Source organism: Callospermophilus lateralis, chromosome 20, assembly GCF_048772815.1.
Source record: "Callospermophilus lateralis isolate mCalLat2 chromosome 20, mCalLat2.hap1, whole genome shotgun sequence".
NCBI lineage: Eukaryota > Metazoa > Chordata > Mammalia > Rodentia > Sciuridae > Callospermophilus > Callospermophilus lateralis.
Window position 1 is genome coordinate 263,470 of NC_135324.1, and position 16,462 is coordinate 279,931.

The 16,462-nt window shown below is 37.9% G+C and overlaps 1 protein-coding gene across 1 annotated transcript in view; it reads right to left on the reverse strand.

Moving 5' to 3' along the window:
- Positions 1 to 16,462, reverse strand: part of LOC143638420 (uncharacterized) — a 254,715-nt gene that overhangs the window by 211,068 nt on the left and 27,185 nt on the right. The window lies entirely within an intron of this gene.

Genomic DNA, 16,462 nt, shown 5'->3' on the forward strand with positions numbered 1-16,462 from the left:
CTGAAGAGCTTCGGCCCCTGCATGACAGGGCCACCCAGGATCCTGGGCATGGAGCGAAGTCTGGAGTCCAACTGCAGGAATCAGGAAACCGTGAACCCAGCAGAAATAAATACCATCTCAAGCGCAGTAGCCCGCCCCCTGCTCACTGCCTGCACTCAGGATTGGACAACACTCAACACAGGAGCTTCTGATTGGACAGGGCATCAGTCAGTCTCCACTCTGCCCAGCCTGAGCCCTGGGAGCCTTCTTTTTGAGTGACAGGGGGGGTGATATCTGCTCCAGGCAAGGAGAAAACCAGAATGGCAGGTTTTTTTTTTTTCTTTTCCTTTTGAGGTCTGGGCATTGGGTCAGGGATAGGGTGACCAGAATTCTAAGTTCTGTTGGGTTTTGATGTTAGGAAATTGAAGTCAATTTTTGAAAGTTTCATCACCTGGGCCTCCTCCTACAATAAGACCTCCCAGAGCATCTTCAGGATGCTGACTTGTCCTCTGTTCATCTGTGCAAAATTCTCCAAGCAGAACTGGCCTTTCTTCCTGGTTCTTGCCAGGCCCCTGGATCCCAGGCAATGGGATCCTGCCTCCTCCAAAAACCAGAGACGTCCTGCCCAGATGTGCATTCTTAGTATCAGCTGAATACTCTGCACTTGACAAGAAAAAAAGAAAAAAAACAGACCCTACCTGCTTGTCTTGATGCAAACAAAGACGATGTGTTTCCAAAGAGAGCTCCACATCTTGTCCCCCAAATTCAGTGGGGCAAAAAGTCACATAATACAGAGAAGACTTCTCCTTAAGAGGGGCTCAAGGGTCTCTCTCTTTAAGGAAAAACAATTTGCCTTTGATTGGGAGTCCAAGAAAGCCAATTCCAGGTTTCCCTAATTTTGTAAATAACTAGATAGACTCAAATGCACCCTGCTCTTCTCTGCCTTACTTAACAGTGGAGGTCTCGAGATTACCTGCCCCTGGGTCCTGTGCACCTGCAGATGAATGGAAGGAGAGTTCTTTCTACTCATGCAGTGCCCTGTACCTCCAAGTTCCCACAGGCTCCAACACCTTTGGCAGCATCCAATGGGAGAGCCGTTTAAAAAATTCTGGAATGTACCTAAAGACATTTCCTCATCTGGCTATGATGCTATCAATTTGGTCCCATTGTCCTTTTCAGTACTTTTTTTATCTTTTTCTGTTTTATTGGTTCTTCTTAGATATACATGACCGTAAAATCCATTGTGGTAAACTTATCCAAACATAAAATATACCTTATTCTCCTTAGGACCCCATTCTTTTGAGTGGGCATGATGAGTGGATTCACTTAGGTATTTTCATATAATTAAATAGAAACATTATGGTCACTTCATGCTACTGTCTTTTCTGTTCTTATCTCCCCTCCCTTCCTGTTGCTCCCCTTTGTCTCATCTACAGTACTTCTCTTCTTGCCCCCCACCTTCCTTGTGATATATATATATATATCCCATGTCATGGAAAACATGTGACCTTTGGTTTTGGGGAATTTCCTTATTTTACTTTAGCATGATAATCTCTAAATCCATTCACTTACTGGCCAATGTTATGAAGTCATCCTTTTTAAAAACTGAGTAATATTCCACCATGTATATATACCACAATTTCTTTATCTATTCATCTGTTGATGGGCATTTAGGCTGGCTCTCAGCTTAGCTATTGTGAACTGTGCTATCATAAATATTGATATGGATGTGTCCCTGTAGTATGCTGATTTTATCCTCTGAATTTATGCTGAGGAGTGGGATAAATCAGTCAGATGGTGTTTCCAGTCCTAATTTCTTGAAGAATCTCCGTCCTGCTTTTCAGAGAGTTTGCACCAATGTACAGTTTCTCCAACTAGGTGTGGGCATTCCCTGTCCCCCACATCCTCACCAATTTATTGTTACCGTATTCTTGATAATTGCCATTCTGACTTGAGTGAAAGAGAATCTCAGATCAGTTTTAATTTGCATTACCCTAATTTCTAGAATACTTTGCCTTTTCAGTATTTTTTAAAAATATTTTCTCTAGTTGGAGTTGGACCCAATACCTTTATTCTATCCATTTATTTTTCTGTGGTGCTGAGGATGGAACTCAGTGCCTCGTACATGCTAGGGAAGCATTCTATGGCTGAGCCCCAGCCCCAGCGCCCATGTTCAGTATTTTTTACTTTTGCTTCCAGTAATAGCAGCCCAGTTATTTGGGGGACCAGTTTTGCTGCATTTGTGAAATGGGAACATTTCTCTTGATGGAAGACGGAGAAGATGAAGGCACATGCCCAGGATTCCAGGGATGAGCAGTGCATGGTTGTCTTGCCCAAGATGAGGAGAAGATTATATGGCTAAGAAGAGGGAAAGAGCCAGGGACACTCTGAGGCCAGAACCCCCCTTCCCCCAAAAGGGAAATGATTAATTATTCTTGCTGTTAGTTTTCTTAACCAAAATGAGAAATTTTCCTAAGCTAACAATGCTACTAGATATAGGTCCCTGGATGGAGCTCAGATTTGTCTTGAGAGGCAAGGAAAAGTGAATAACCAACCCAGTGGTCCAATAACCAACAAGCTAGACCTGGGCTCCTTGGGGGCAAAACACTGGGTTTACCCAATAATTAACAATCCAACAGCACCTGACACCCAATTAATGGGGGATGGAGATTTGGATCAGTGGGTGTAAGATTCTGTGGGTGGCCAGCTGCAGGAGCTTGCCTCTGGGGTGCATTATTTGCATCCCAGAGGTTTTTCAGCAACAATGAGATAAGCAGAGTGACAAGAAAACTGACAAAAACCCTCTGCAATATTCTAGCCAGGAAAATTTATGAGCACTTTAAAAGAATCTTAATATTTACCCTTGGTAAAATGTGCCTCAATCAGAATGCAACTATTTGAAAATACCTGTCAATATGAAAAGTTTCTGAAATCTGCTGATTTGTGGACCACGTTTGTGGATCACTGCAAAAACCATAAGAGTCCATGGCTAAATACGTAAGTAAAAATATAAATCTAATAATGAGCATCCTCTTATGACTTCCATCCTGAAAACACTGCCCTATTTGCTTTGATAACTGAATAATCATTTAATTGTTCCTCTAGCAACACTTGAGGTCCATAAGAACTGTGAAACATGTCTGGTTGGGACAGAAATGCTGGAATGTCAAGAAGAAAGTTAAAATGAACCTCAAAGGAGAAGGTTCATAAATCACCAGAATGCAGGAATGCCCACAAAAATTTGAAATTATAAATAAGGGACTGGGGCTGTGGCTCAGTGACAGAGCACCTGCCTAGCATCTGTGAGGCACTGGATTCGATCCTCAGCACCACATTGCAAAGAAATATATAAAATAATGTTATCCTGTCCAACTAAAAATTATTTTTAAAAATAAAAATAAAAAAGCAAGAGAGGATTTTTGATAATACATAAAATATAGTCAAAGTAGAGGAAATTTTATAGGCCCAGAAATCACTATCAAAAGAAAGGGAGGAAACAGTGAGGCTTCTCTGACATCTCTAGGCCTCAACTTTATGGGAGATGCTGTGTGTGATTCCAGAGGCCTGCCCAAGGACCAATTCCTAGCTGGCAGTAGGATTACATTGTATTTGTAGGTTCCTACTCCATATGGTCTTGTCCAGAGACACCAAAGCTAAATCCAAGTGTGTGTGTGTATGTGTGTGTGTGTGTGTGTGTGTGTGTGTGTGTGTGTGTGTGAATTTACTGGTTTATAACTTTATTATGGTAGCTATTATGAAGGCAAATGACAATAAGTGTTGGTGAGGACATGGGGAAAATATACACTCATACATTGCTTGTGCTACTGGAAATTGGTGCAGCTAATATGGAAAGCAGTATGGAGATTCCTTGGAAATCTGGGAATGGAACCACGATTTGACCCAGCTATCCCTCTCCTCAGTTGATAGAGTGCTTGCCTGCATGCCCAAGGCCCTGGGTTCAGTCCCCAGCACCACAAGGAAAAAAATACATGAGGTATCATCACATTCCAGTAAGAATGGATAAATTAGAAAAGTGACAAACACGATGTGGATGTGGAAAAAAATCAACACTTATGCATGGGTGTGTGCAAGTTATTGTGTAGCTAATATGAAAAACTGTGCATATTACTCAAAAAACTAACAATAGCTGGGATCATGGTACACGACTAAACCCATATATTTAAGAAGCTAAAGGAGGAGGATTACAATTTTAAGGCCAGCTTGTGCAAGTTCAAGGTCAAACAGTGCAAAACCCTGTCTCCAATAAAAAAGAAATATGCTGGAGGCCAGGAATGGTGATAAATGCCTGTAAAGTAAGCAACTTGAGAGACCACAGGAGGAGGATCCTGAATTTGCTGTGAGGATAAGAAACTTAATGTAATGCTCTCTCAAAATAAATAAATTAATAATAATAATAATAATAAATAAGGCACTGTGATGTAGTCTAATGGTCAGATGTTTGCCAAGCACATGAGGCTTTGGTTAAGTCTTCAGTATCTCAACTAAATAATACTAAAATAGAATTACCTTGTGATTCGGGTATCCCACTTGGGAGTATGTAATGAACAAGTATGAAGCTTCACTGATACCTGGATGCCCATGTTTATTGGGGCACTTCCCAATTGAAATGATATAAAATCACCTAGGAATTCTGGGACAGATGGATAAAGAAAATATGGCATATATGTATGCATACATCATAAAAATCAAACCCTGCCACCTGCAACCAATTGGATGAAATTGGAGGGTAGAGTTGTAAAATGAAATAAAACCAGACACAGAAATACAAACACTACATGCTGTTCCTCATGTGGGGGAGGCTAAACCTGAACTTAGGTTGTTGATTTTTAAAGGTTAAAGAGTGGAAGTGGGAAATGAGAAAGGGATTTCATCAGTGGATGTGGCATATGTGTTAAAAATAGCAAGCAGAGACCCTTTATTATGTATATGTAGTACATCTTCATAAAGCTATTTCTAAAATGTTACTGTAATCAGTGCTGAGTCACACTTACAAAATGATTAATTGGAATAATATTGCCAGGCATGGTTGTGGATGCCTATAGTACCAGCCACTCAGGGGACTGAGGAAGAAGAATTGACAATTTGAGATCACCCTTGGGAACATAGCAAGATCTTGTCTCAAAACCAAAAAAAAAAAAAAAAAAAAAAAAGAACTGGGGATAAATCACAGTGGTAGAATGTTCCTAGATTCAAATTCATTACTGCAAAAAAGAAATAAGTAAGTGGAATAGAATTTAGAAATAGATCCTTATATTTATGTTCAATTATTTTTCAAGGAGAATGCCAAGACAATATAGGAAAAATGTTTTCAAATCATCTGGAACAACTATCCATATAAAACTTGGAAAACAATCTCAAACACTATCTCACACTTTACACCATTAATTTTAAATGGAAGAAAAGTGTAAATATGAGAATTGGGATTAAAGATTCTTGGCAGAAAACATGTAAAAATCTCATAACCCTGCATTAAACAATAGATTCTTAGAAAAGACAAATTTTCTTTGTTTCTTTTTGGTACCAGGGATTGAACACAGGGGAGCTTAACTACTGAGAAACATTCCCAGCCCTTTTTAAAATTTTACTTAGAGACCAATTGCTAAGTCTGGCTTTGAACATGTGATCCTCCTGCCTCAAACTCCCACACTGCTAGGATTATAGGCATGTGCCAAAAGATACTGCTTATAATGCCACATATTTAGAAACTATCTACAGGATTTTAGATATGAGGTTTATGATGTGGCATAATAAATTTTGTGAAGGGTAAAGAAAAATATATTTATAATTTAGCCAATATGTTTTTTTAAACTATAGACTTCATCTAGGCTTCCGTATATACTATTTGAAATTTCACTGTCCCCAATGGGGACTTCTATCTGAAAAACTCCAACCACATTTACCTTTTATAAGTCAAACCCAGACATCCATTTTTCTTAATCTATAGACTTAAATAAAATTGAAATTTCTCAAGAGTAAAGATTATTCCTCTGGAGCCAAATGATCCATAGCATTGTGTGGAATCATACTAGCTGAAGGGCTGTAAAAGAAATAATATTAACTAATTAACTTCTGACTCCACATAACATCTGTATACTTGTCGCTTCTTCATGTACTCATGAATGTATAGTTGAGTCAAAAAAAAGAGAAATTTATAATTTTGTGGGCACATGTTTTAACAAATTATTAATTATCATGAAAATGGTTCTCATTTTCATGGAACTCACAGAAGTGTCAACAGAGACAAGATTAAGCCTATAACATTGAGAAATGTCTTTGTTCCTTTAATAATTATTTGTTGGTACTGAAAATTGAACTCAGGGGTGCTTTACCCCTGAGCTACATCTCCAGTGCCTTTCTTCATTTTTAAATTTTATTTTTATTTTTGAATTTCAGTTACACATAACATTAAGGTTTATTTTGACATGAAATCATACCACTTTTAAATGGGGATCATTCTATCTGAGTGGCATGATTAAAATAAATACAAATATTATATACCCATAACCACATCCAAGGTAATGAAAATTTCCTCAACTGTTTTTAATGACTTTTATACTTCTAGCTATTACACAAAGGACTTTGATCCTTTTTTAATTTTATTTTTGTATATGATGTGAGGTACGTATTCAAATACAGTTTTTCTTCTTGTGGATATCTAGTCATCTCAGGGGCATTTTTGCTTTAGCTTTTACTCTTGAAAAATATAAGCGGTGTGTGTGTGTGTGTGTGTGTGTGTGTGTGTGTGTGTGTGTGTGTGTAATCCCTCTGAACACCAGTTACAAATTTCTGCCCACACAGGTCAGGCAAATTGCCACCCCCCGACCTGCACAGTCAGCTGAACTTAAGGTGACTCATGTGAAATTCCAGGGACACCAAATAAAACACTGTAACACTTTACCTTTACACAAGCTTCAGGACTGTTTCTCCACTCTTGACCTCAGGCTCCCCAAAAGGGAGGGCAAGAGAAAGTCACGAGAGGCTGGTGAGAAAGTGACCACATTCAGAAGAGAACTTTTATTGGGGGACTCTTGTTCTTAGAAAGTTTTATTCAAAAAAGGCCAGAGGGGGCAGGGTTACAAGGGACACATGAGGGTAAGTCAACCCTCATGGGTAATGCCTACATCTGAAGACTCACCTCTCTATCTGAGCTGGGACAACGCCCAAGTGACCACAAATGCAGTGACTGGTCAGAGCCTCCTGCTTCAGGACTGGAAGGCATGGGTCATTCAGAGGGGCTTCCCACATATCCGTCATCTTTCTTTGAAAAAGCAGGTGATGGGTCATTATAGGAGTCCCTGAATCCTTCTTCTGGGGGCACAACATTCTACAAATACAACACAAGAGAGAATTAGTAGCAAGGAGAACAATACAAGGATATACCATGCAGAGTGTTTAAGAATGTTTCCAGGGTTAAAGCTGTTTAATTCTTTAAGTATTTGATCAGCTAAAGAAGTAGGATCTGAAAAATGAATCTTACATTTTTGTATCTTGAATCTGATGATGCAGCTCCAAAAGATCCAAGAATTATTCTGCCAAATATCCAACAAATGGTTTTGAAGCTTCTTCCAATATCACTAAGAAGCATTGCATTTGGCAGCAGTAACACACACATACTTATAGCTAGCATGACATTTAGGTCTTTCCTTGAATTTCAAAGTGGAAAGCTCATTATCTATATTCATGACAGCAGCCTCTAAGGCATTTAGCGTGGTCTCATTCCTTTCATCAACATTTATTTGATTGTGAAGAGCCTTGGAGGTATGCTGAGCCAAATAATTAAGAAAATTTGCATGTTGAATATTTGAGATATGGCCAACAAAGCTGTCACCATGGAAGCAACTAAAGAAACCAAGGGAACAACTCTTATTATGAGTCCAAGAGCACACTTAGGTCTCACTAGTTGGGCGTGTATTTGTTGTAAGACTTGAAAAGCAGCATCAGGCTACCATGGCTCTGAAATATTTCCTGGTAATAAGACAAAGGAGGGCTGATGGAGCATCATCGTTCCTTTTTCTCTATTATTTCTGGTGATACAATTAGTTAAATTACATTTACTACATGTTACAAGATATCTATCATCTTCCCTTTTAAATTTAACATTTCCTGTAATTAAAACATAAGGAGATTGAACACAGGCCCATAAGCCATAGCAAGAACCTTCCTGTTACAGTTCTTGCCTACAAAGTCTGGTAAAGCTTTGTCAATAAAATGTAAGAATTCTGAGGCATCAATTAAGTGCCAAACATCTTTCTGAATGCCACCTTCCCTGAAGGTAAGGATGCTACTAACAAATCCTCCAGGATTCATGGCATTACCCTTGCATAACTGCCTTTTGTCAATTTTAGGAGACCAGTCCAAAATATACCCACCATTTCTACACACCTTATGCTGTACTAGACAAGTACAAATAAAATTTAAACTTTCTAGTATTAACGATAAAAATGAAAAAGAGATAAAGGGTGCCAGATCTCTAGACTCTGGAGTATAAGCAATTAAAAACAGACTTATTTGCAATTTTGCCTTGAACATAGTGGTAGGATTATGATTTCTACCCCCCCATTGGTAGGGGGTACTATGAGAATACAAGCACAAATCACAGATTTTATATATATTTCAATACAGCCCATCAACAAAGTCAACATTAAATTTAAAAGAAAAAAATTAAATCTCTATTACTGGGGTTAAGTCCTAGCTACCAGAGATCCAGGGATCCTGAAGGATGAGTGGCTTAGGTGGAAGAAGAGGAGACAGGACTATAGTTGCAAGTTATGAGCAGCCTTCAGAAGTACCTGCTGCCCCTAGAGGGGCCTTTATTTTTACAACTGTTTTTTCATGTAGTTAATAGATAGCTTCAAAGCTCAAAATTTCTTTGATTTACATAATTTTTAAGAGTTACAATATTTTCAGGCATATATTAATTACCTAAGATATTGAGTACATTCTTTAAAATATTTTCTTGTAACCTTTGCCAATCACGATTAAGCTTTCACATTTTCACCTCAATCGATAAGTGCTAGACTACACAACTCAACTACATGTATCTTGACCTATTATTAACTTTTAACTTTAAAGCATACGTAAAATTATATCATAAACTTTTAACTTTAAAGCATGCCTATGATTATTGGTAAGCTTTCTTACTTCTAAAGTCCCAATAAAACACTTAAAGTAGTTATAGCCTATTACTTAAAAGCACTTTTCTGAAGTGCTTCTAACATGTATGTATATTAATTTTATATTATTCTATTTTTAATTTCAAAGGTAATTTTCTTTTTCATATGACCTATTTCACTGCTTTCTTTAAGAGTGTCTTTGATACTTTTTCAAAATACAACTATTCTTATGTCTTTGTAATCTTTAACAAAAGAGCAGGCTCTTCAACACAACCCATTTACCATTAATATTAACAATGTGTTTCCCATTTTTATCATGAATTCCTGTGTAAGGCAAAGGAGGGCCTGTTAGTGGGGGGAAATGTATGTTGCACAGGTTGTAGATTTAGAATGTGGACTTAGTGCAAATTGTTAAGTTTTTCTCAAGAACCTTGAGATTCGTAAGATTTTCTTCATAAATTTTTGAGGAATAACACTATTGTTTGTATCCTGAGAGATATTAAAACACATCTCCAGGCATGTCTTGATTGCATCTTTAGTCTCATTTTGGGAATTTTCCTGCCATTTCCGTCAACATGTACTTTTATTATTGATTGATGTATACCCTATTTTCCATATCATGAGTATCATAACAAAACACTTACCCTTCACCATGGTTGCAGTTTCCAGATGGTGTAGCCCTGCCACAGCATCCCCCATGCTGTGACCCTGTCAGACAGAGGATGCAAGAACAACTTAACCACATTATCTATAAGACACCATATGACTTCTGTGGAACTTGTGATTGAATCTTGAGTTCCTGCCTATAGTGGGTCAATTAATTGTCACTGGATAACAAGTCATTCTAGAACTTATTGGCTCACTCGACCCCTGAGCCAAATCCCCAGCAGTATTTTGTATTTTATTTAAAGAAAGAGGTTTCACTGATTTGCTTAGCACTTCTCCCTTGCTGAAGCTGGCATTGAACTCATGATCCTTCTACTTCAGCCTTCCAGGACCCTGGGATTACAGGAGTGTACCACTGCACTCAGCTCTGTTCACAATTTTAATGCCAGCATTCCCTCTTTGCCTTCTCAACTATTTTTATGTTATATTTCAAATGTATGTAGTATTTCTAAATTTTCCTCCAAGAACTGGATGACAATTTATAGATTTTGCCTTCTCTTTGTGAGCATTTCACATGAGAAAAAAGCAGACACAATGAGTTTATTAGAAGTGATGTGAAGGAAGAAAAAGTTGACACTTGAAAGAGAGAGAATGTGTCCTCTCTGTAAAGAGAAGAGCATGGCTCTCTTTCTCTCCAATTTTATTAGAGATCTAAAAAAGATTCTAAAGAATTCTGCCCAGGTACACTTCTTGACTTTGGACTGACAGCAGGATAATGTCAAACTCTCAAGTATCCAGTGCCATGAAAACTTTAGGTTAATTAGCCTCATGTTCATGATTTATAATTGAATTCTTAATCATAAACTCTTTCAGAGTTTATGGTTAGTAGAAATTATCTTTATTTTCCTGAGTTCCAGAATCCGGTCTTTAACAAGATCACAAAACTCTCCCCTTTAGTGTAACTTGTGTTCCTCTTACAAACATTATTTTGAAACTGCATTTCTCCTGCAGGTAATAGTTTGGTAAAGAATGTAACACATCCTGTCCAGTAAATCCAGAAAGGGTGCAAGTAAATTGCTTCTTGGAAGATAAAGCATAGGGTCAATGTGTTGAGCCTATTTATTTATTTATTATGCTGTGTGTTGAAATCAGAGCTAGTCAACCACTGAGTTACATCCCCAGCTCCTTTTTTATATTTTATTTACAGACCAGATCTTCGTGGTTTGCTTTAGTGCCTGGCTGATACGTTGCTGAGACTGGCTCTAAATTCATGATTCTCCTGTCTCACCCTCTCAAGCTTCTGGGAATACAGGTATGTGGCACTATGCCCAACCTACCATTTACCTTTAAAGTACTTCAGTTCTTTTACCAGGTTCTGTGAAAATTACCACAATGTTTCACCAGTTCTGCTGCTTTAAAGGATGCTTTAAAGTAACTTTAAAGGATGGACTTTCTTGAGAGCTGTACAGTGCTGTAACATTGCACATTCCAATGATAGAATGTAATGGAGGAAATAGCTGCATACTGTTCCTAACTGTGTAACTTTCATAAATACAAGAATAATGCTTGCATAGTCCTTAATATGATCAATGAAAGATATACAATAAAGATTGCTGGGGTAATTCTTTTTTTCTTTTCTTTTAGAGAGAGAGATAATTTTTAACATTTGTCCATTTATATTTTTAGTTTTTGGTGAACACAACATCTTGTATTTTATTTATATGTGGTGCTGAGGATCAAACCTAGGACTCCATGCATGCCAGGTGAGCATGCTACCACTTGAGCCACATCGCCAGCCCCCCTGGCATAATTCTTTAGACCTGCTGCTCCATCATAGAGCAGTGCTCCACCCGATCCCAGATGTTGTATCTTCTACCTGTGTGACACTTTATTTCTTCCAATGTCCCATCAAACCTTGCCAGAACCTCCTAGTTTGGCCACACTTGTCGCAGCAATCCCCAGTAGCAAAAATAAATAAATAAATAAACACCACCAATCTCTAATTAAATCACTTCATATGTTTTTTGATATGTTAAAACAAGGCATATGGAAAATAAAAATTCCTATAAAATCTGATGTGCTCCTCAGAATATTTAATAGTCTAACATTTTCTAATTCATTAAATATGGAAAAATCAGAGTTCTAACTAGGCATCCTGAAATGTTTAAACACAGTCACTGATAATCACAGAGGAAAACATAAAATAGCAACTACAGAAACACAGATATTCTCTATCTCAGCATTTGCCTTGGGTAGATTACTGCTACTTTGATGATCTGGTCCCATCTGTAAGTATCCATACTCAATACCAAATATAATGAAAATTACGAATCCTATCTGATCAACAACTGGTATATATTTTGGCCTCAGAATTGGCTAATATTTTCTGTTTTCTCTATTTCAATAGCATTCTAATGCAAATTGTCCTTATTACTAACAGGACCAAAAAAATTTTCAGACTACTCATCAGCTTTTCACAAATGACCTGAGCAGAGAATCACAGCATCAGGTTTTTGCAGGAGCACATCGTAAATTGCTGACATCCTCCTCCAAGGTTGCTTGACACACTCCTTGAAGACAAGAAAATCTGACACCTTTTAGGCTGCCCTGGACCATGTGGCAATGTGTTCTTCACTTATCAGTTTCACTTGAGCTCCACCATGACATCATCTATAAATCAGAGACCTCCATATGGAATTCCTCCACCAAAAGTCTCTGAAAAGAAGGCACGTTTAGCGCCTTCAGAGACTCCTGCAAAATAGAAGCTTTCACAAACTCTTTATGATAAGAACATTATGGCCACTTGTGATGACTACCAATTACTGAGGTTCCCAGAGTAGAAAGCTGCTTCTCATGGACATTGATATATTCTTATTTTTAAAAACCATACACTTGATTTTTATTGAATTGGTGAATTTTACAGAGTTCCTGAATTAACAAACCATTCTGAGAATCCAAAGAAGAAAACAATATAATGGACAAGCCCATCCACCCATCATATGGTTTATTAAAACTTGGTTTCTAATGCATTTTTCTTGGGGGTACTGGGAATTGAACTCAGTGGCACTCAACCACTAAGCAACCTCCCAGCCTTCTTTTTTATTTATTATTTGAGTTACTTTTTAGAGACGGTCTCACTGAGTTCTTTACTCCTTGTTATCCAGGGAGGCCACCTTACAAATCACAACCCTTGAGCTAGGGTTGTGTATCAGTGGTTGACAATGTGCCTAGCATGTGGGAGGCACTGGGTTTGATTCTTAGGAAAAAAAATTATATATATATATATATATATACATATATATATATATATATACATATATATATATATATATATATATATATATATATATATATATAGAAAAAATCAGCTGGGGATGTGGCTCAAATGGTAGTGTGCTCACCTGGCATGCGTGGAGTGCTGGGTTCAATCCTCAGCACCACATTAAAAATAAAATAAAGATGTTGTGTCCACTGAAAACTAAAAAATAAATATGAAATATTATTTCTCTCTTTAAAAAAAGTGGAAAAAAATCACAATCCTCCTGCCTCAGAATCTTGAGCCACTGGTATTTCAGGTGTATGCCACAGCACCTGGGGATTCTCAAGAATTTTGAGAATTTCAGAGTCTTTCATAAAATTTTAACAATAGTGGAATCTAAGCCTGCTGCAAGTCTTTAAAACTTCTAGTACACTGTACCATTAAATAAACCACTCCATGTTTATCTTAGTTTGTTCCACATAAGCATCACACTACAAAAGTTTGTGAGAAAATGCATACATGAAGAAAAATATGTGCTTCAAGGTCCAAGAGGTTACTTGTTACGATGTTTGGCCCCCAAATTATGTCTTTGGTATGACAAAGAATATTTTAATTCTCATTTAATCATTGTACATTCTCACTATTTGCTCAGCTATAAACCCAAATCCATCAGAAGGTAGCCATGCACCTGCCAGCTCACATGACAACACTACTGTCCAAAATGGACAGGCAGGTCCTGTCAGGAGATTCTGTAGCCCTCCTAGGAGTCTGATTCCTGCACTGATGTACTCACCAAGACTGAACTCCTACAAAGAATGCCAACACCCCTGGACAGCTGCATTCACTCCAGTCCCTCACACTGCCCAGGAGCAAGCCTGCAACTACTGCCTTTGGCAAATGGATTTATTACAAAGAAGTACACACTGCATCAAGTGCTCACACTCCTCTGTGCAATATTTCTACTAAATCAAAAATGTAAAACTAGGAAATTGCCACAGTGACTCATTAGCTGCAAAGAAAGTTTTTGGAAATCCTGGGAAGCAATCAAAACTATAATTTAAAGAAGAAGTTTTACTGGATGGCTTAGACTGTATTTATCAAAAACAAAAGGGCCACAGCACACTCTTTTTGCCTTCCTCTCCAAATGAACACTGAGACACAGCAAAAAGCTGGAACAGAGATAGCAGTGACAATCGACCCACCTTTGGCATGTTGGCAAACTTCAATATTTGGACACAAGTATGTAAGGAACTCTTACCAATGATCACACAAGATCCATGACACCTGAATAGGTTGTGGGTGAGGTTTTGCTCAGTAGGCTTTGAATCCTTAGGACAAGTAACTGAATCCTTTAGCCTGAGCAGAAACAGCCCTCTCCACAGCAAGTACTGCACAATATCACCTGATTGGAGGCTGTAGCTCTATTAGTGATGTAGGGCACATCAGGCTAGACACCCAAGGAATGTTCCAGGAGCACATTAATTAGCTGCAGGGTTCTGAGAGGTATCACTTAAAAATTTTTGGATCACTGCTATTAATTTCATTAATCTTTATTTATATCCAGTGGGACAGGGATGGAGGTTTATATTTTTTGTAGGGGTATACATAAAGTTGTTTTTTTGTTGTTGTTGTTTTGATTAGTTCACAGAAAGTGCTTTGTGTACCAATTGAAAGATTGGTCAGAGGTCTTACAAGCTTTGCCACAAAAGCAGAAGTCTGTGTCATAACCCACATTGAGATCTTTGCAAAATCTTTTCCTGACATTCTGTTGAAAGAAAATTATGGTGAAGGTCTCTTGAGAAGCTTATTTAAGATTATTTGGTGGAGAAGGGAGTGCCGCTATATTAGGACATCAGACTGGGATGTTCCTTGCCAAGCCTTTGGTCATGTAGTGTGTATTAAGAAAACCAACACACAATTTTTCCAGGGCTACTGAGGTACTCTAAAACACAGAGAGAAATCAAGCCTGGATTTTCTGGCATATTCCAACTAAGTATTATTCATGGGGAGAAAACCTAAGTTGGATGTAGTTTTGAAAAAAGAATTCACTGGTATAAAAGACCTTTAAGAAGGATAGATCAGCTGCAGTTGTGGAGGAAACACCTGAAGAGCTACATCTGCTGATGTGGTTATCAGTGGGGTCCACACTCACAGCAGCAGGAAACTCACCACCTGAGCTACAGAGCGTTCAGTGCTAGAATGCATGCCTAGCATGCACAAGGCAGGATTCAGTCCCCAGAACTGGGAAAAGAAAAGAGAAAGCAACTGAAGGATAGGGCAAAATATATTTTGAGAAAGTGCCTCTCTAAACAATATACACAAATGACATTATTTTATAATTCTCTTTAATGTGCCTACACACAGCACAATGCATGAGCCTTAGAACAAGCACAAGTGACAAGAGTGGTGGTCCCAGAGTCATCAACAGATCAATAAGCAATCAAGGAAAAGGAAGAGGCCAGCTGCAGGGTACAGAGACACATCCCTATGGTCCCAGCTGCCAGCCTCACCCCATCTCAAAAAATAACAATTAAAAGACTGTGGAGAAACTTAGTGGTAGAGTACACCTGGGTGAAATCTGAACAAAGAAAGAGAGGAAAGAAGTTCAGAAGTGCCATTTCACCAATCTGTACCAATGGCTGGAGTAGAGAGACCTAAACTAACATACACAATATGTAATGAAACATTAGACACAAAAGACTTAAAATACAGGAAAATGGAATCTAACAATAAGAGAGATTTAAGCCAGATAAACATGTTGCTTTCAAATCTTGATGCTGATGCAATGCACCTCTCCAACCAAGGGTGCAGTCTTGCTACCTCTGAATACATTAAAAAAAAAATGAAGGCACTCACCATTTTTACACATCTACACTGGTTATCTCAAGATAAATAAATAAAATGAAATAAAATAAACTTTTTCTCAAGTCTGAACAAGTTCAAATAGATCTGAAACAAGCAAAGTTCTCACCACATTTCTACATTCAGGGCTTTTCTCCAGTGTGATTTCTTAAATGCTGTTCAAAGGGACCTGGAAAGTTTAAAGTGTTACTGCAATTTTTAAAGATAGAACAAGGATTTTCACAGATGTGAATTCTTTTATGCCTTTGGAGAAAACTCTGAAAGCTGAATACTGCCCACACATGGCTTATCCTCAGCATTTCCTACAGTATGAATCCTTTCATAAAACTGAACAAAACTAGAGCAGCTGAACCCTTTATATTTCTTACTTGCATAGGATTTATTCTGTTTATTCCAAAACAATATTCCCAGTCCTTAGGAAAAAAATGAGAAACCTAGAAGATTTCCCACATTTCTCACATTCACAGGGCTTCTCTGCATGAGTGTTTTCATATATATGAAAGGAAACGAAGCTGACAGAATGTAGCAAATCTCCAAATTCAGAGGGTTTGTTGTTCAATGTGAGTGAAATGGCTTTGAAGGCAACAGGGAAAATGGAATGATTTGTGATATTTTTCACATA